The 21175-nt window shown below is 29.8% G+C and overlaps 1 protein-coding gene and 2 long non-coding RNA genes across 9 annotated transcripts in view; 2 read left to right on the forward strand and 1 right to left on the reverse strand.

Annotated features, from left to right (window-relative positions):
- The window catches only part of LOC108001707 (uncharacterized), a 54827-nt gene that overhangs the window by 13138 nt on the left and 20514 nt on the right, over positions 1 to 21175 (forward strand). The gene's annotated exons all lie outside the window — the stretch shown is intronic.
- On the reverse strand, positions 5567 to 8190 carry LOC133666572 (uncharacterized). 2 transcript variants are annotated; one of them, XR_009830892.1, is made up of 3 exons: positions 7813 to 8190; positions 6743 to 7743; positions 5567 to 6065 (listed from the first exon to the last, which is right to left on the reverse strand). It is a non-coding gene; the product is annotated as an uncharacterized LOC133666572 (long non-coding RNA). The 2 variants fall into 2 exon arrangements; XR_009830891.1 differs by having other exon boundaries at positions 7630 to 7743; positions 7813 to 8168.
- Positions 11593 to 15511, forward strand: LOC133666573 (uncharacterized). The gene is made up of 3 exons (XR_009830893.1): positions 11593 to 12406; positions 12495 to 13617; positions 13772 to 15511. It is a non-coding gene; the product is annotated as an uncharacterized LOC133666573 (long non-coding RNA).

Below are 21175 nucleotides of genomic sequence, written 5' to 3' on the forward strand. Positions count from 1 at the left end.
TTATATTCTTCTGTAAAAAAAAAAAAGAGAGAAAAATTAATCGATAGCTTGTTTTGATTAGAAAAGGGATTGATTGAAGAAAATGAAATTCTCTGAGAAATCAAGTTTCCACGAACATAAGTTCGTCTAGATATCCGTATAAGTTTCGTAGTGATTTAAAATTACTAATATTTTGTGATGTAATTTCGCAGAGATTTCGGATGAGCTGGCTTTTAGACGCGAACGTTGGTAAACGTGCTGCTACTTAGTGTTAGGACATTATTTTGATTATTAAAATATAGATAATATTTAGATATGGAATATCAATGGAATAATTTTCATATCAATAATTTTCATATGAATGAATGAAATTTTTGTGTGAAGTTTCAAGTTTATAAATTATTTTATGAAAATTTAGTTATTATTTACGAGAGGTTATGTTTCTGCATCTATATAGTTCAGATTAGACAAACTAATTTCGAACATTAAAATTAATTTCTTATAAACATTTCAATATATATATAAAATAATGTTTTCGAATCCTGAAAAAAATTTATATTTTATTATATTATATTTCTTTGAAAAAATTTAATATTCTTAGAATTTCTATGAATTAAATAGTTATTTGAAACATACCTAGGATATTTATTTATTTCTATCTTGTTTTATCAATTCTCCATAAATACGAAGCTCTTAATGTATTAAGTGTGTGTTAAGTTGTGGTATGTGTGTGTTGAGATGAAGTAGTTTAGTAGAGGTAATATTCTGCAATTAAGTCTGTGGACAAGCTAGGGATTTCGGAGGAGCTTGCCAACAAATTTGCTGTCATTTGTTATCACGAAATGATTTTATCTAGTATGGTATCTAGCTGAAAATGTAACTGAAAATATATTACTAGTTAATATGGTGGTATTGTCAATTAAATCTTGTTTTTATTATTCATAAATGAATAATTGAAAAATTTTTTAAGTTAAGTGTTTTTTTTCAAAATTTTATAATTTTTTTTATTAATATTATAATATTTAATTAATATTTATTTTTTTTTATTAATATTATAATATTATTAATATTTATTAATATAATTAGAATTTATTAAAAATAATTAAAAAAAGTAAATGAAAATTTAAAAATATAGAAAGTTGCAACTGATTTAATCAATTAATGAAATTATTTATCAGTCATCAATGGATAATTAAAAATATTAATTGTTAATCATCAATTGTTAATTGTTAGTTTGTAACTAGAAATTAAAATTCTATTTATTGTATACGAATATATGTTATATTAAGTGAATACTGATGACTAAAACTAATTTATATTAAATCTGAAAACAGATTCAAATAGTATATAATATAATTATATGACAGAAATTTTAATAGTCAATCATTAAATAAATAGATCATTGAATACTCATTTTAATCACTAATTGTCATTATATATCATATATTTAAATCATTAATCATTAAATGTATTAAGTATTGATATTATATATAAAATTAAAATAAGTCAAAAAAATTCCATCTAAGAAAATTTTTCTACATTAACAAAAACAATTCATAAAAAACAATAAGAAAGTTACTATTTCGAATGAAATACCTAAAGAATATTATCACAAATAGAAAAATACCACTTATGGATAATAATAAAAGTAAATTTATCATGTGCAAAACTTAAAATTATTATTTGTTATTATAATGAAATAAAAAAATTTATTTAAAAAGTTTAAAAAATTTTTAAAACATTTCTGTCATATATATTACATATACATATACATTATATATACATATAAGTGAAAAATTTAATCCAATTTATTAAAAATATCATTTAAAAAAAGAAAAAAAAATTGCACACACAACACGATACATAACCTCTTGAAGTCATCGATAAAATCAATTTAATTGCTCTGTTAAACAAATTTTCTTCAAATTTCACATATATTTATGAAAAATTCTATTTAATGATGGTTTATATATTCGAATCAAATTTGCCGTTAATAAGAAAGGGAATCCAGAAAAAATATTATTCATGAAATCGACCTCATTTACTTTCTCTATCGATTGTTCGTTGAATGAACAGAACAAAAGACTAAACAATAGTTCCAACTTGTCCAATCCGTAGAAGCTGCAATAACTGTGAACGTGATTAATTAAAACTGATGAATCCATCGATGAAAAGACGCATACACACAATTTCCTAATCCCTTTCTCTCCTATTTAGTAAGGTTAAGGATCGAAAGGAATATAATTCGGTCTTAAAATAACCAATAAACTCACGCAAAAAAAGAAAATTATCGTTTCACTTCGTATAATATTTCTAATGTCTTCACTGTATATCATAAAGAGCTTGAATTTTTCTTTGAATCTTGGAACTTGTATTTTCTAATTAACTTGCCATCACGTTTTTCTCTTCTTCCTTTAACGGAAAACTGATAACATACCTTGAATCGCTAGTGGTGGGATCGACTTAACTTTCGTTTTCTGATTGGTTGCCTGTTCCCACTGGATCAATTAACAGCCTCCTGGTAACTTTTTTATTATTTCAGTAAATTTGGCAAATATAATTAAATAAGAAATTGTGTAGAAATAAAAAAGTAAAAAAAAAATCTTTTATTAATGATTAATAATTTGTAATAAAACTCTAATATTCAAAAATATCTAGATCAATTAAATGCAAAAATACCTAAATTGAAAAAAAATAATATTAAATATTCTATTTAATAAAAAACTTGAATTGAGGTTATATATGACTTTAAATATATTATTTTGTTTATATCAAATAAATTTCAAAAATATAAATATTATATTTGTACACAATTGGAAGATGAAAAATATTGCTTTTTTTATTTTTTTTATTTTCTATCTTGATCAGTATATGCATAATTAGAAGAAAAAATTAATATAATAACTATAATATAATAACTAATTAATAAAGAAAGTTGTACTTCATCAGTATAGAAGCTAGTAATAAAGCAAACTAAATTACTCTTCTTATAGTTTGTTGAGCTTTAAAAAAGGTTTGTATTAATTTTATAAGTGATTAATGTAAAAACTTGAAAGAATTTATAGAGTAGTTGGAGAATAAAATTATGCATATACATGCATGTACTTATTTTATCTTATCAACTTTTCTACAAGAAAATTTTAAATAAAATAAGTATATCAACGATCAATCCAACATAATATTGACTGATTTAGAATATAATTTGTAATAATATATAAAATGTTGAAAAGTGAAAAAATTACTTTTCTCTTATCTCTATTATTTCTCTGATCTTCTATTTTAAAAAATGTTTCATTATAGTGAATGAAATAATATAAAAGTGAAAAAAAATTCTATATTTTCCTTTGTAAAGTGAAAATTTAACAAGGATTCGAATATAACTGCTCATATAGGTACAGACAGAATTTTTTAGTATCTTTTCATTTTATTTCTGTGTTCATATTTCATCTAAAATTAATTCTTTTTAATTCATTCTTATATAATTTAAATATAATTATATTTTCATCAATACATTCTAATATTTCTTATAATTTTTTTCAAAACACTTATAAAAAACAAGAATAAGTTCTAAAAAAGAAATTTCAAATAATTTAAGTTATATTAAATATCAAACATAGAATACAATAAAAGTTTTTTGAAATACTTAAATATAATAATTATTTCCATTAAGTAAAACATTAGGTATCAAATGCATCACACTTTTGAAAAGCTTTTTTCAATGATTGGACATGTTTTTACAAGACGAATGAACGAATTTATCTTCATGGCACTTAGTACAATACAGTAGTTCCTATCATACGAGATTTCTATCCTGTAAATGGGTGAACAATCCAACCAGACTGGCGGAGCGGATATTTTCCGCGACAATGACTCGCGAAACGACAAACGCTGTCGATAAAACGAGGCGAGGTACACGTTAATGGCGGGATTATCAGGACGATTTATTAGTATAATTTTAACGGTATTATAACGGTCGAAACGGTTGAGATATATTAATGGAATTAATAATCGGAGAAGTAATATTCATTGGTAGAATCCCATCCCTTGTTAGTCGGATATATATTTGTACAGGTTTTCAGATTAACTGGTTCTGGTAATCTTGAACGTTTCCAGTCCCATAATGCTATTAAATCATGCAAGAAAGCTTTTTAGATATTTTTCATGTATTTGTCACAAGTCTGTGAAGTTGCTTTATAAAGTTTTGTTTTTTTTTGGAATTTTGATTTTTGAAAATTGTTTATTCATGAGATTTTGAAAATGAAATTTTGTTTTTGAAAAAAAAAATTTTAAATCTTAATATTGTTAGAATTATATACAATCTTTTTATATATTGTTACAGTTTTTTTATGTATTAATCATTTTAAATTTGGATTTTTTTTTGATTTGAGATTTATTTGTTTATGGAATTTTAAAAATAGAATTTCGTTTTTTAATCATGTGAAGTTTAATAATAGTGTTCAAATATATTTCACAAAATTTTTCTTAAATTAGTTTTAGTTGTCCAACTTAGCAATAAGCAATGTCCAATATTAGTTAATATTAATAATTCACCAACATCATTTCCTAGCCAGATTGTACATTCACTTGATAAACAACGATGTATTATTTTTCTACTCATTGAGCAAAATTATCAAAAGTTTTAAAAAATCATTCTTCGTTTAACAATATTTAATTTTTCAAAAAATTATTTTTAACATTTTTTTTTTTATAAATAACTTATAAAATATTCCTTTGATATTTTTTATAATTTATCCATGTTTCTGTAACAGATCTGTAATAATTCAAAAATTTTAATTTTCGAACAGATATATTCTTTAAAATAATATAGAAATATTTATTTTCTTTTCTTTTAATTGCAAGAATAGATATAAATAAGCATTGTTCATCAATAATTAAGAACAAAGAATAAAGAATAAGCCTGTTTTGATTGTATGGATGGTTAAGATTAAAGATCGAGGAAGATCTTTAAATAAAAGAAAGCCGTCTTTGAAAGCCAGGTATATTTCTTGATACCAACATTCATAAGGAAGAGACTTCTATATCGCGGTTTGACTTCTCTATTTATGAACTGCTACGGACATAACCTAAAAATGGGGCATCGCTCTTAAGAATTCATGTCATGACTACGTCTTATACATATAAACTTATTGAGGCTGCCTCCAAAACATGGTACCAAACAGAAAGCGTTTTTCCTGGAATTCAAGATAACTATTCTCTAAACAATTGTTCTACCTTTTTTTTTTACAGACTCTTTAAATATAGTTTTCGAACTACTATGATTGGTATATACTCCAAATATCATAAAATTACAAAAAATTCTTTAAAAATCTCATTTAAAAAACATTAGTATCAGTTAAAGTAAAATAATAATATGATATAATTTAATAAATTTTTGTTTTGATATCAAAATAGTTGATATAAACGTTTGTCAGTTATTTTTATAAAATATTTTATATTCTTTTAAAAATCTTTTATTTTTGGAAATATTTTTTATTTTTTAAAACATTAGATAACACTAATTAATTTTATTTTGAAATATTTTCCATTCCGAGGAAATTATATTTTCTAAAGGAAAAAGAGTAAAAAATTTGTTTTAAAAAAAATCATATTTTCTTGAAAAAAACAAACAATACATAATAAAAGTAAAAAGAAAATTTAAAAAAACAGAAGAATGGTTCGGATTTAAAAATTTGCTGAAGCCTGGAAATAGATGATTCTTCACCAGTGAACATTCCGCAAGCTAGTAAATATTTGCTGGCAAAAAACGAGACGGAAGCCAGGATATAAAATAAACGTTTGTTTTAATGCTAATGAGAAGAAGTATAATACCCGGTGATGCATCATCATTGGCCGGACGCGATAACGTCGAGTATCATTTAGGTATTATTGTAAAACATATTACCAGTGATTTTCAGCTATATATTTTTCCCCATGCCATCAGGTGACAGTTAGAGGGTATGCATTAAATAAATCAAAAATATTTCATTGCAAGCTAATGAGAGATGACAAACATTTTGAAAAATTTGTCTGTTTTTAATTTAATATTTAATATCATGTGAAAGATAATACATATTGGATGCATGCATCTGTAAAAAATAATTATTCTTCATTAAAAATAAAGAAATAATTTAAAGATATTAGATGGATTTAACAATAAAGTTATTATAAGATTAAATATAATTAAATAAAAAAAAAAGAGAGAAAAAAGTAAAAATTAAGTCCTTCTAGAAAAAAAAAATGATTATGTGTTTGCTCTGACGATTTTCTCACGATACTTTGATCACTTAATAAGTCGTAAGAGACTCTCTTAATCATATCATTTTTTTTAATTTTTGATGTATCAAAAGTTTTCTCAAAAATTTCAATATCATTTGGTTCCCTTTAATTATGAAATAAAAATAATTATAATAAAAAAAATTATAAAATATTTATAATTATAAAATATTATAATACTGTACGTGATTATGGATTATAATTTCGATTCAATTTCCAATTTTAATTATAATCTTTAAAATAATAAAATTGTATAATTATAGATTATGCTACAGTAAGATTTATACTATAATTTGTCTATATTTCAAATTTGAATACGATTCTCGAGTAATGAATTTGTATATCTTCTATCTCATTATGAATATTCTAATACAAAAATACAAAAATATTCAAAATATTTTTTATTCATGTGAAGATATGTTAAATAGGTTAGGTTTTTTTTCTCCTTTTCTTCTTTTCACCAGACACATGTTTTTAAACGATCTCTCACCATTATTTTCCTATCTCATCGAAGTCCTTAATTATTTTCCGGGATTTGGAAAAAGCGTAGGGCATCTATTATCCCGCGAACAATAACTCCGTCATCGACGAAGTGACACCGTTTTGTGGACATTGTTGAATGAATTATGTACGCCGCTCGAAACAATTGAGATTACGTGGAATCAGACGCCGAAGCAAATTGCATTCGCTATGCCCGAGAAATTTGTGTTCGTCGTTGTAGAATCGTCTCACGCGACAAATTTTCGATCCAGGACAATAGTTTCATCGTTTCGTGCGAAATAAAAAAGCAGCTATATTGGATGATGGTGTAGAATTCACATAACCTAAATTTAGCTAATGTTGAAGTTGGTAAAGTATCAAAAACTTTTAATATACTTATACGTTCTGATATTATGTGACGTAATGTAAAAACTAAATATATATAGAAAAGAAAAGGAAACTTAAATATAATCTAAATTCTTCTTTTACATTGTTTACCTTAAAACTTTCTTCTAATATTATTATAATATTATTATTATACGTTTATTATTGCTTATTACTATGTTTTATAAGAATATAATTTAAATTTATTTTAATCTAATTCAATTAAAATCTAATTTAATTCAAGCCCAAGTTAAATCTAAATTTAAATAAGATTCATAAATATGAACAATAGAAAAAAATATTATATTCTTTGATTGACTTAAAATACAAAATACAAAACATGAAATACTATCAACCAATATATTTATCAAAGATATTTATAAATTCAAAACTAATTTTAATTTCAAATAAATTTATCTTTACAAATGTGCGATAAATATTTAATCTTATCATAATTTTAAGAATAATAGAAGTACCTGGCCGTAACCAAAAACTACAAGCAAAATACTTAACCTCAAAAACCTCAAGAACATTCCTATTCAGGTAAGTCGACAAACCACACATCTCGTTTTCAAAAATATCGTGCAAAATATTTTCATTGTAGAAAGAAAGTGAGGAGATATAATTCTGAAAAAAAAAAAAGAATACTTAGTTCCGTTTAAAACTACTAGAACTTACGACAACCGTGCGCCTAACCTACAAACCGGCTGCTATTGTTTTTCCGCCGATGCGATTACCGTTCATTAACGGGGCTATCGTGTACGGAACGAGAGCAATTATTGTCATTGGGGAGAACGCGTGTTTCGCCTGTGAACGTTCCTTTGTCCCCGGAACGATTTATCCCGAGGCAATGCGCGCGAGCGCGGACGACGTTCGCTTTTTAAATACGGTTCCGCCTTTTTGTCTCGTTTTCTACAAATATCGAAATACCTGGCCGTAGCGAGATTCGCCCTCCATCGAACGTTTTCTCCCTTTTTCCCCGACCGACCATTGAAACCTTTAGAAATACCTTCCTTCTTTGTCAGGATTGCAATATCCCCACCTCCACCTAAATCGACGTTCTCCGCTTTTTCTCCCACCCTCCGACTCCGTACTACCAATTCTACCGTTCTTTTCGACGTAGTACCCGCGAATGCATCGAACGTTTTTCTGCACTCGTGAGCCGGAATCGCGGGAACGAGGTGGAAAAGACCGGGCTTGTTGTCAGCTAATGGATCGATGAAGAATCAAAGAGACCCAGTTTTTCGCTATTCACTTTATTGGTTGAATATTACTGTCTGGAAACACTGGCCGTGTCTTAATGGTTTGTCGTGAATGTTTTGAGAGAATGTACTATGCCGAGATGAGAAAATCGTCAGTACTTGCAGAAAAGCGAGAAATATAATAGATGAAAACGGATATGATACGATTATAAATTAGTAAGTGGATATTCTTTCAAGAAATTAAATAAGATTTATTATGATACGATACAAGGTTATGTACTTTTTATGTTATTGAAATTGACAAAATTATCAGATATTAAAATGTAAATATTTCTTCATAGATATAAATAATTATAATTTTTTAATTATAATTTTGCGTGTATGCTATAAGTATTTGATATATTTGTATTTTTCATATTAATATTATATAATCTTTTTTGAATTATAATTCCATTTTGTAATAACTTACCTAACCTATAGAACATATTTTCTTTTATATAAGATTTAAAAAGTTAATATGAGATTTTGAATTAAATAGTGAGAGTTGATTTGATATATCTAAAATGAAAATATAATTATTTTGTTAAAAATAATAGTGTTAAAAATCATTCATTAAAAATGATAATATCAATTTTTTTATAAATTGTATGTATATTTACATTATAAAGTCTAGAATAATAAACATATTGATAAATCTTTAATCACGGTGTATATATATATATATATATATATACTGAATTTGGATATTTTTTTCGTGACTATATAAAGAAAACTATGTTCTCTTCATTGTAGAATCTATATAACTCTTATTCAACACATGAAAAAGGTTAGGTTGCTAAAAGTACCGCTCAAATCAAAGTCGGTCAGTGATTTGCTGATCGTGCTATTCCGAAAAAGTTTTCAATCAAGTTTGATTCCATAGAATTTCTAAAGATAATCCAATAAACTTCAATAACTTTCCTCACAATATTAATTTGACGTGCGATCAACATATATAAATTTTTCAACAGGCATGCATGTTCAAAATAATTTTAATTGGTGAACATTGTGTCAAAATAACATCATATATATTACTGAATCTGTACAATATTGACCAAATATTTCGTGTTTTATATTTACTTTTATTAAATCTCATATTTTTATTTATACTAATATATTGATATTTTTTTTTACAAATTCTTTATATAATTTGCGATATAATTTAATATAATCTGTAATTTCTCCAGCTATTGAATATAGAATTTTATTATTGAATATACATACTTTATTGTTAGATTTATTTTATATCCCAATCCGTTATTCATACATACATAGTCTGAATATTTTTGTCTTATTTTTCCCCTTTAATAAATGAAAACTGTTGCAAAATGTATTAGATTCAATTTAATTCATTTACATCTTTGCATATTTTTATCCAAGTTTTACTTGTGCAACGGCAATAGCAATGGTATAAATTTACATAAATAATCATCAGTATAATTATCAGTTTTATCAAACGTAATCAATTCTACGAAATATTCAGTATTTACGCGTTAATCATAGTTCGTTGGGCCTATCGATTACTATGCATCGAGACACCGTGCACTTATCCTACCACATTAACGTTGTCTCCCTCTAATGATTATCAATGGAAAATTATGTTTCGTAATTACCTAACCTCTATTCCATGAGATGGCTGGTAAATGATGAGATAACGGCGCGGGGAATTTTCATTATTATATAGGGGAAATGATCTTGGTTTTATCGTGTTCAGAGCCGCTGTTCGAGTTTGATTGTTTTTCTTCACGCCATTGTGAGGGAGAATTGTTGAGACTTAACGTAGAAAACAGGGGCCCAAAGATGGTTGCCGGGATAAAGTTAAGCGAGCTTCGTAGATACGAGGGTAGGGATCTCTTAATTTCATCTGGAAACTTCATCAAACTCCATCTTGGACACTGATGCTTCTTATGAAGGGAAAGGGTAACCAGTGTTGTCAATAACTTGATGTCTTTTCATAATCTTGTAACTAAGAACATCATGTCTGTTTAAGAGAATTTTCTCTCTACGTGATATGGATTAATATCGACATTTTTTTGACTATATATTTTTATCTTTTATGAGATTATCTCGAAGTTGAATCGTCACGTTCCTTGTTATTTATAAAGAAAAAATTCTTTATCAAAATTCTTTTTTCGTAGATATTATTATAATATACAAAATTAAAAATAAATTAAGATTATTAAAAAAAAAAACTATCGAACAATAATTATTTAGTACGAAAACATCGAGCGAATGGCGCACCTGTAGCACGGAAGAAAGAATTGAAATATTGAGAATCAGTGATTCTCAATCGAATTCTCGTTCAGATAATACGTTCCAATGTAACAGGTTGACTCGATTGATCACTTTGCAATAGTATAGAAATATTGTTTTCACAAGAGTATGTATCTCAATGTATGTTCTAATGAAAGGTAGCCACTTTTATCGAGCCGATAGTGTTCTCGCGTGGCAGGAAGCTATTTGTCGCCACGGGTCTGGACACTGGCGTGACCAGGTCGAAAATTCGTGTGGTTGAAGGGTCACGAGTGTGGCCAATAACTCTTTTCTCGCCGACGAATTTCCCTTTTCTACTTAAAAAAAACAGCCACACCCAAAGCATCATTCGTATCGTGAGAGCTTTCATTTTTTTCCTCTTCTTTTTTTTTCTTTCTCTCTTTCTCTTGATAATTCAAATAGCGAGCGTGCGCTCTGTCGATTAGCCGGGTCACGTGAATCTAACTGCGAAAATCCCTAGGGAAAATCATTTTCTTCCCATGATCCAAGTTTTCTGGGTATATTGGCCACGGTGTATCAGATATGTCGTATATCTTCCAGAAAGATATTACTACGCTGTTACTTTTCTCGCGCGTATCTCGTATCCTCTTAAAGCGTGAATAACCAAAGAAACGAGGGAAATCCATTTTTCTTCTTTACATTTGTGGAATATTTTTAGTGTTGGATATTTTTAGAAGTTTACAAAGAGATGGTGATAACTCTGTTACGTTTTTGGATTATTTCCAACCTTATTGTTTTTTCATATCGTATAAATAAATAATTCTTTACTATCATTTTTTCCTTCTCTTTTTCCATTTCTTTTATTTCAATTTTAATTCAATAAATAATATTCTATTAAATAAATAACGGATAACTTGTTTTTATTTAAATATTTTTATTCTATTTATTATTCCATCATTGAATAAAATATTTTATGTTAAGCACATATAACTTCTTTTTAACTTTATTTAAATATTTTTATTTCATATATATAGACACTATACTTCGATCACCAGGAGTAAAGTGTTATACATTGATGGATTTTGCAGGATAGATTTAGGATACTCGATGCATGCTCCGCTTATCACCGCTTTTCGCCTCCGCATTTCCCGAACATTTACTTTCAATGCTTCCGCTACTTATCGGAAAATATTACACGACAAAAGATGAACACGCTTCTTTTATCCTTTAATTTCCTCCTCATCCTAGTTCCTGTCATGTTCACCTTTAGTAAGATTTTTTTTTGTTTTAAGTTCCGTTTATATTTCATTACAAAAATCTTTCAAAAATTTCGAAAAATTTTTCTCGATACGATAACAACGATTGAACATTTAAATTGAATACGATGCAGAATCTTTGTTAACAAAGCTGTATAATGTGGTTTACGCGAGATTGAGTTTCCTCGAAGGAAAAATCAGAAGAGAAAGAAGATCTGGAATAACAAAGAGACAGTATAGGAGAGCAAGCATGTTTTTCCTATAATAATACGAACTCTCTCTCTCTCTTTCTTTTTCTCTCCCTCCTTTCTCTCTCTCTCTCTCTCTCTCTCTCTCTCTCTCTCTCTCTCTCTCTCTCTCTCTCTCTCTCTCTACGTTTTCGCGTGAATCCCTACAATAACATCGGAGACCAAGTAATAACACCAGTTTCACCTGAGATGCGAGGCAAATATAGCGTAGGGAGTTTCATCCTCGACCCAGAAGGAACTTTGTTTAACCGTTGTACCAATGAAATTACACTTTTTGATCGTTGTCGCTTAATTGATTCATTAAACCTCAACCGGTATCGTCGGATTACAGGTACCTAACCAATTGGATTAAATTTTAATTACGGCACTTCGTTTCAAGGTATTTGATTTCAATTTCCTGCACTTCTTGTATTTTACAGGATAGAAACCTAATTGGGAGAAAATTTTAAGGATACAGAACTTTCACAATCGGGAAATTCTCTAGAATTCTCTATTAGAACGTTATAATCAACTAACGAAAAGTTCCGAACGAATTGGATAGGATAAAAGAAAATCTCTAGAATATTACTAGATTCGTACATACGTACGTAAATTTACGTCATTAGAAAAATATTTTAAAAAAAAACAATAAGAATTAGAAACCTAGGATTTATTTATAATCTTAAAATCTGCTGAAAATAATTACAGAAATATTAAAATAATAATTTTTCTTAAAATACATTCGTTTTAAAATACATTCGTTTTAAAATACATTCGTTTTAAAATACATTCACGATGTATTCGACGATACATCCAAAAACAGGAAGTAGTCTACATGTCATTTTCCAATCGGCCTGGGAAAAGTAACATGCGAATCGCCCTGTAGGAATGATGAAAGATGGGAACGCGGTTTTCCATCGTGTGAGAAGGGCCTTTGTAACGCATTGAAACACGGCTTATCGACGCCCACGAGGATTGGTGTTTCCGCCTGTATTCCTGGTACAACTGTAGAACAACACGAACCGGATACAGAGGGTGTGCGTGACAGCGGCAAAAAGGAGAGATAAAAAATTCTCGAGACGCGCAAAGGGACAAGTATTATTCGCCCGTCGTACGCGAATCGCTACGCGAATTCTTGAACGCGCGACGTGCGTGCGCATTCGATCACGATATACACCGGTGGCAGCTGCTTCTGCGATGCAAATTCCCCCTAATTGCAGATCGCAGTTCGCCGATAACGTGTTTACGGAAAGCTAATAAATTTCTCTAATAACAGGTCGCGACAAGAATTTATAATGAAGAAATTTACGTGGCCGGTTACTTCGAGTGCGCGTTGTATATATAGATCATCTTCACGCGACCGCCATTTTCTCCTTTGGAGTCGAGTTTGATCTTGGCCGTATTTCTCTGGGAGCTGGTCGATATACCAGGTTAAGTTTGCTTTAAATGATTAACATTGTGGAACTGGTAGATTAGGGCTGAAAGTTAGGTTAGGTTCAAGTTCGCCCATATCAATTCTGTGAAAATTTTACGCGAAAGGTTGGCCATCTGCTATAATACGAAGTAAGTATGATAGAAGTTTTCATGTGTAATAAGTATATAGGACTAACTTTGAAAAGTATTTAATTTAACCGTATCTTCGAAAATATAATTTGAATTATTATATTTATGTTAATCTTTCCATAATTTACAATTAATTATTTCCATAATTAATTAGGTTATGGTTATTCTCGTGTAACGTGAAGTATTAACAAAAGTTTTTGACGCATAAGTGTATGAGCTAGCCTCAAAAAATAATGAGAATAGTAAAAAAGTGGATGATTTCAAGATAAAGGAATCTATACTAATATAAATACTATTTGGATATGAATGAAAGTTGGTACATCTACATTGCCGTTGTCATCTGAATTAATCGTTATTCTCCGATGTTACTCCCTGAACACATGGAAGCCATCTTACAGGTTTGTTCTCACATAAATACATCTTGCTCTTCTCTTTGTCTGGCTTTAGGGAAAAGGCGGAACGTGAGAGATTCGTGGCTAAAACAGAGAGAAGAGCCGATCTGTCGACGAAGGCGATGTCATCGTCGTTGTCTGTACGCACATTTACACGGAAGCCAATATTTGCACGGCAGAGTTGGCATCAGTTTCCTTTGGTCAGACCTCTCGATGCGGCGTCGTATTTATCGTGCAAACTAACGACGATCGCACCGAACTTCGATATCAAAGCGACGCTGTCAGACAGTAAACGACGAACTACTTGATCCGGATAAATAAAGCGAAGATAGCTGAGAAAGATACACCTACGGTTTGATGATTGATCGGACACAAATTTCTCACTTGATCACTGGTCTCAGATTTCCCTTGAAAAGCCTGGAACTATTTCTGTTCAAATAACGACTTTAATTCTGTGCTTCAAAAGAAAAAAAAATTCTATTTTTCTTTAGAATTGAATTTGTTTAAAGCACTTTAAATTTTTTAAAAAGTTTTTTTGATATATAAGATAGCGAATAATTGTCTTAATTGTCAGAATTTGTTATTGAAAATTATATGCTCACAAAGTTCATCACGTTGACTTTTTATGTTATTATAACATAATCACAGAATAACATGATAGAAATAGGCACCAAATTCAAATTTTATTTCCAGTAAAATTTTATTTGAGAAACGTTAATTCGTTTTTAATTAAATGGAATAAATTTACAGTTTGAATGTTAATTATGAAAAATTATGAGAAAGATTATAGAATAACTATTTATTTCTTTAGGTATTAGGTCTTTAGATATGAATATTATGAAGTTATATTAAATTATTTTATTTAGGTTTAGAGGTTAATTATAAAAAATGTTAAGATACGTTCCTAAGCTCTGAAGATAATCTAACTTGTCCTATGCTTTCCTTTAAAAGCCAGTCTACGATGCTCATCTCGGTTAAACGCCGCACCTTAGTGATTAATCACCCTATGATCGCGATATTCTTTAGTCTAATGCGCTAGTAGATGCCGTGTGGCAGCACGGTTTACATAGGCTTTTTATCCGACAAATCGAGAGATCTTCGGCTATTTTCCATTGCAATTTTATCAGTCGGTAATGCAGTCGTTATTAACCTTCGACAAAGATCTTACCGATGTGGCAAATCACCGGCTTAAACTCGATGAAAGATGCGTTCACAGAGTGTGAAAGACAGAAATCTAGTGTTTTTTGTGGTCATCGTTTGTACGCAGGCAGGCCTGGCTCTGACAGGCTCTGTAAGAATACCGTATAATAAAGGTGGTCCCTTTTTTTTTACTACGCGTTATAGTTTAAAAAATATGAAAATTAAATATTAAATTGAAATATAATTTAAAATATTCTTATCGATTGTTACAATTTTTATTCACAAAAGATACTATATGAAAAATGGCATCTTTTTTGATAACAAAAAAAAAAATAACGTTAAATAAATAATTTTTGTATAAAGATCTTCATCTGTTCTTGGTTTATATTAAATTCTCGTTTGTTATTTCTACAAACATTTTTTTTTTAATATTAATTTGAAGAATATGATAAATATAAGAATAATTTTCAAATTTATGCAAAATACTGATACGTTGACGTGATTCCAGTTAATAACCATTAACTTACTTAGTAAAATCATGCATATGAGAGAGGCACGCGTGTTAATAGAAAAATGGGAAAAAATGGAAAATAAAAAATGAATTGCGAAGTTATAAAATTTATGCGATTAATCTTCAGAATTTAATATATATATATATATATTAAAATTTTTAAATTTCTTCTTTTTTAAATTGGAGAATTTTCAAGTCGGATGAAGACGTGTTCCATCGATGGATGAACGAGCCGAGTTCGTTGATCATTATTGAATTAAATTGTCTGGAAAATTTTTGAGATATTCTAGCCCCTTAAATAAACGAAGTTCTGAAACTTTCCCAGAAAGTTCCAGGGCGATGGAGCGGCGGACTTCAGGCGTTTCAGATTATTTAAGATGGGGCCATCCCGGCTGGGTTATCTGTCGCGAATAAATCCGTTCGTTTGCTTATTTACACTGGATTACTCTCGTTTCCTGCAACTACGGAATGTGCAACTTGATATAACTTCTCAGATACTTTCTCAGATTTTTCGAGGATTCTTTACCTATTTTTATTCATCTCGAATGGATACGAAAAAAATTAATTTTCTATTTATTTAAAAGTATAAAATATATATATATATATATATATATATATAAGCATAATAAATAATTAAGTAAAAAAATAAAAAATGGATCAAGTTCACAGCCAATAATCCTATTCATTATAAGCAAATCCTATTCATTATATCAATTCTATTGCATAAAACAAAAAGCATTATGTGATCAGATAGATTCGTCAGAAATAAAAATTATAACTCGACTTAATATAATTTTGGAAGAATTTCTTATCTATTTTTATAAATTTTCATTCAAAAAGGATAGAAAGATAGAGAAAAAAGAATATTTATTTTATAGTTCAATACAATAGTTCTTATATTGGCACTGTTGAGGCCCGCAAATGCATAGAATAAAGAGGATCATGTGATCATAGATTCGTTAAAGGGTTAAATTGGCGGAACAAGAAGGAAAATGGAAACTTTTAGCTTCCGATTACTCGTTCCTGCGTGATTAATTAACGACTACACTCAATCTCGTCTATTTGTCGTCATTGTATTACTAGCTTCTTTCTTTGGCTGAATTCGATCGATCGAAAAAATTCCAACAAAAACGCGCACGATCGTAAAACGCGCGTGTGAAACAAAACGTCAAACGATTGGTCCTGTAAAAACGGTTCTAGTTGTACGCGCGATCATTGTAAATCTTTCAAAAATTCCTCTTGATAAACCGTATAAAAATTTTTATAAAATATTCATATATTATAAACAAACATGAATAGTCAAACAAAATATCATTGAATATATTAGAATGAATGAATCGAGTACGTGTAGTACATTTGTACCAATTATTGTGAATTATAATATTTTAATTATTACAAATTACAATTATTAATTATGAAAATGGAACACAAAATGTACTTATTATTAGAATCACCAAGAAATCCAATAAGAAAATTTTTAAGACTGTTCAAAATTAATTAATTTAATCTTTTTTAATTTTAATTTAATTTTATTGATCCCGGTGTTAATTTAAGAAAATATAACGACTATAAAAATGGTTGAATATTTCTTATACAATATATACTATTTATGATAAAAATAGAAAATAAATTTTACTAAAAAAATATGACCATAAATCAACTTAATGTAATCCAACAGAAGACGAATTTACATGAAGTCAACGATATCATGTGATATTTCACAGTTCTGATTCTTTTCTCCGATTCTAAATGCATTGTTACAATGGATACACGTTTACAATAGAGTATCGGTGAGAGAATAGGGAGAAGAATACAAAGGAAGGCACCAAGTCACGTTGACGAAACATGTAGGCATTATGACTGCCGCACAACTGATGAGTGTTCAGTTTCAAGCTATCTACATTACTTTTTTTACTAACATGAACTATTTGAGATAGGAAAGAAAACTATAAAAAGAGATGTAAATTTGATTCGTTGTTTTTCATAGATTCAATGCAAAATAGACACGTTTATTATCTAAAAGTACCACGCTAACAAATTAGATCTTCTAGCAACACGACACTAAATTACACAAAGCAAATAGATAAGATCTTTTGCCCTTGTACTGTTGCGAGTGCCATCTTTCCATCTTTGCATAGAACTTCAAAGAGAACCTCAAATCCAATACTCAAAAATTCCAATGAAATTTGCATCTTTGATGAATCTGAAATGAATATATAATATAATAGTAATAACTATATATATTAGATAGATAATTAGGCAATCCATGTAATCCATGTTTATCATGTTTTACATGTAATCCATATAAAATTTAAAAAAATTCAAGCACATTATACATTGGTTAATTATTCATCATAGCTGTAATTGGTTTACTATTTTTTTACAGCTAAATATAAGTATTTATAATTAAAATTTTATTGACATCCATTAATGTCAAACCTAACCTCAACTTTGTTATAAACCTGTCATTCCATTCCCGCATATACATACGAATGATGGATCGAACTTTAGTTACAATCATGTCATTTGCAAGCGTGCAGGCTAACGCGATGCCACTTTGTTCACTCAGCGAAAGGCACTATCTACGTGAACATGGTAATCAGGGGAGTCACTCAAATGGCAGTAAAGATAACCGATCTTCAGTGACTCTATATTACCATACCACCACTGGTAAAATAGTTTCCACGTGAATGTAATTAGTTATAGAAGCTAATTACCTCGATGTTACTATTCGTGCGATGCGACGTCGGTTTTCAAATGGAATTGGCCACACCTACCGACAGCCAAAGAAAACCTTGATATCATCAAAATGGATTGTATATATATCTAACCGTATAATTTCTCCGAGTGGGGATGGGTTACCATACACATCAGTCAGGCCGAAATTAAACCCCTTGAAGCGGTTCTCGTGAGTTCATTGAACATGTGAAGCGTAACATCGTTGGGGTAGGTTCTGTTTTCAAGATTTCACGATCCACTTTGAGACAGTGAAGAGACGTGTACTATTTCTTGAGGAGTTGAATAAGAGAAACGGTGTTGTGTGCTGTGAGATATTGAATAGTAAGCAAAGTATGAATATTATTTAAATATTGATAAATTTTACGATTTTGTTGAATAGGTTATTCAAGAAAAAGTGAGATGAGAAAAAGCGAAATTATATTATTAAAATTATGAAAAAATTATATATAATAAAATTTGCGTAAGAGAGTCATTGTTATACAACGTTAATCCGAATATTAATAACCTAAGGAAGGTAACCTCATTTTAACCTCATCAAAATATATCTCTTAATCTGAAAATAGAAAAGAAAATCGTCATCAAATTAAAAAGGAAATCTCATCAAAGGCTTCGTTATCAAAGTTGCTGGACCGATGACTGAGGAGCACCCAGGATCGATGTAGCGCGAACAGGCATCCAGGATCAAACAGACGGTATAATGGAATAGAATCTCTTTTGTTTTTCCTCGATCCATTTGCGGGCGTCCAACCGGAAAAGCTTTGCAGTTTGCCAGTAGAATCCGGTTTAATTACCGATCCGATTGCGGCAGCTACGTTAGATCTCATCCGTTGTTGCGACGTGCCAACTTCGTTGCTTCGGACCTCGTGTTGTATGTGTGTATATATGTATGGACGGTTTGGATGGTGGTGGGTAAAAAAAGTCGATGGAGCGCCACCGAGCGGATTAAACGGGAGTGTAAGAGGAATGGAAAGAGGAGAAGCAGGTGGAAAGGAAACGAGCCACTGTAAATAGATACGTGTGCCAGGAACGAGGAGAGGTATTCTTCCCCGTTGACGAGGAATCGAACCTCGATCGTGGCGAGACGGTGGGAGGGTGCGAGGACGAACGAGTTCCTGCGGTTGATTTTAGGTTCCTGTTCTCGAATGAATGATATTTCAGCGATAGTTGGCAATCTAGCGGATTCTTTTTATGAAATCTTTTTCAGGATATTCTTTGTTAACTTCTTTGGAAGTGGATCAATAGCTGGGTGGGCCATCTTGATATCGTCATTTTAGTTTTTAGTTTAGTAAGTAATGATGTATTAGTGAATTTGTAAAGGAAAAAATTGTAGATTTATCGATGTTATTTTAACGAGAGAATTATTTTTATTCGGTTCTTTTAAAAAAAAGAATTTATTTTTTCGTTTTGTCATTCTTCTGTCTTCTAGAATCTGATAAGATTAAAAAGATTAATTTATGAAAAAGAGTAATTTGTATTCTTTTAATATGTGTCATTAAATAAGAATGCTTTCTACGATGAAGTTATATTTGTAGGTTAGGTTTTAGCGGTCTGCCATTATAGGATCCTAATTCGATTTATGGATAGATGGGAGAGGAAGGAAGGAAATTCCGACCGTGGAACGATAAGTTTTGGCGGATGCAATGTATCCGGTGATTTAGCATTGTGGCGGTCGTGTATCGTCAATGGACGCACGCAGGTAGAACGACACATAACGCCAATTCTTCCGTCCTTGTCTTCATCGATTTCCGATTGATCCTCATTATCGACTCTTCCTCGGCTGCGCCTCTTCCTTTTGAAAAATCCTCCTCTTTCTCTTCTCCTAACGACTTTATCGAACATTCTTATTCAAATTTAATACTTTTTGGAGGTTATCCTTGGATTCTGCTTTGAAGTTGACCTAATATACCGATCCTTTAAAGAACTATTCGATTATCTCGAACGTCTGAGAATATTGGATTCCCAATAGATTTTGTTCGCGATTGCATAAATTGTTGAATACATTTTGTAAAATGACAATAGGATTAAATACAAAAAAAAAGGTATGTAGGAACTTTTGAAGAGTTTTTCCCTAGATAGATATTTCCCTATGATAATAAAATGATATTTTGTATTTATTTATTTTTCTCAGACATGAAAACGAGTTTTTAATAAAACATTTTAAAATGTTAGGATATCATTGTCAAGAAATTAGTAATTGTCTTAAAAATTAAATTTCCTCTAGTTATATTTCCCTAGATATATCTCTAGACACGAGGAAAATGATACGAGATCTTTTGTCGACCGTTGTCTAACTGTATTTCTACTACGACACGTCACGTTTTTATCGGCAAACTTAAGACGCGTACCGTTCTGCTGTTTCGATAATACGCTTTCACCAGTATTAAGTTAAAGCCACCAGAATCTTCGAACGTCTCGTTCGTTTTCCGACGCCGCGTAATCTTGGGATATCTTAAGATATTCCGAGCGTCTTTCGAGGCATGAATGCGTAATACTCGGGGAAAGCGCAATTAGAGGGGAAACGCTGTGAATAAATAAAAACGGGGTAGCGAGATTCTCGCATAGCATGGCCGCCTGGGGGAATTTTTATCGAGAAACTTTTGTTATGATAAACCGGGTGCACCAGAAGAGAATGGCGTCGACCGGAGGGGAGATGGAATCGGCGAATTGTCCGACAAAAGTATCCACAAGTGCGTCTTCTTTTTCAACTCTAAAAAAAATTGAGTTCATTCATTCCGAGAATAGATACGATGTTTCTTTTTTTTTTTTCCTATTGCTA

Source organism: Apis cerana, linkage group LG8 (genome assembly GCF_029169275.1).
Source record: "Apis cerana isolate GH-2021 linkage group LG8, AcerK_1.0, whole genome shotgun sequence".
Taxonomy (NCBI): Eukaryota; Metazoa; Arthropoda; class Insecta; order Hymenoptera; family Apidae; genus Apis; species Apis cerana.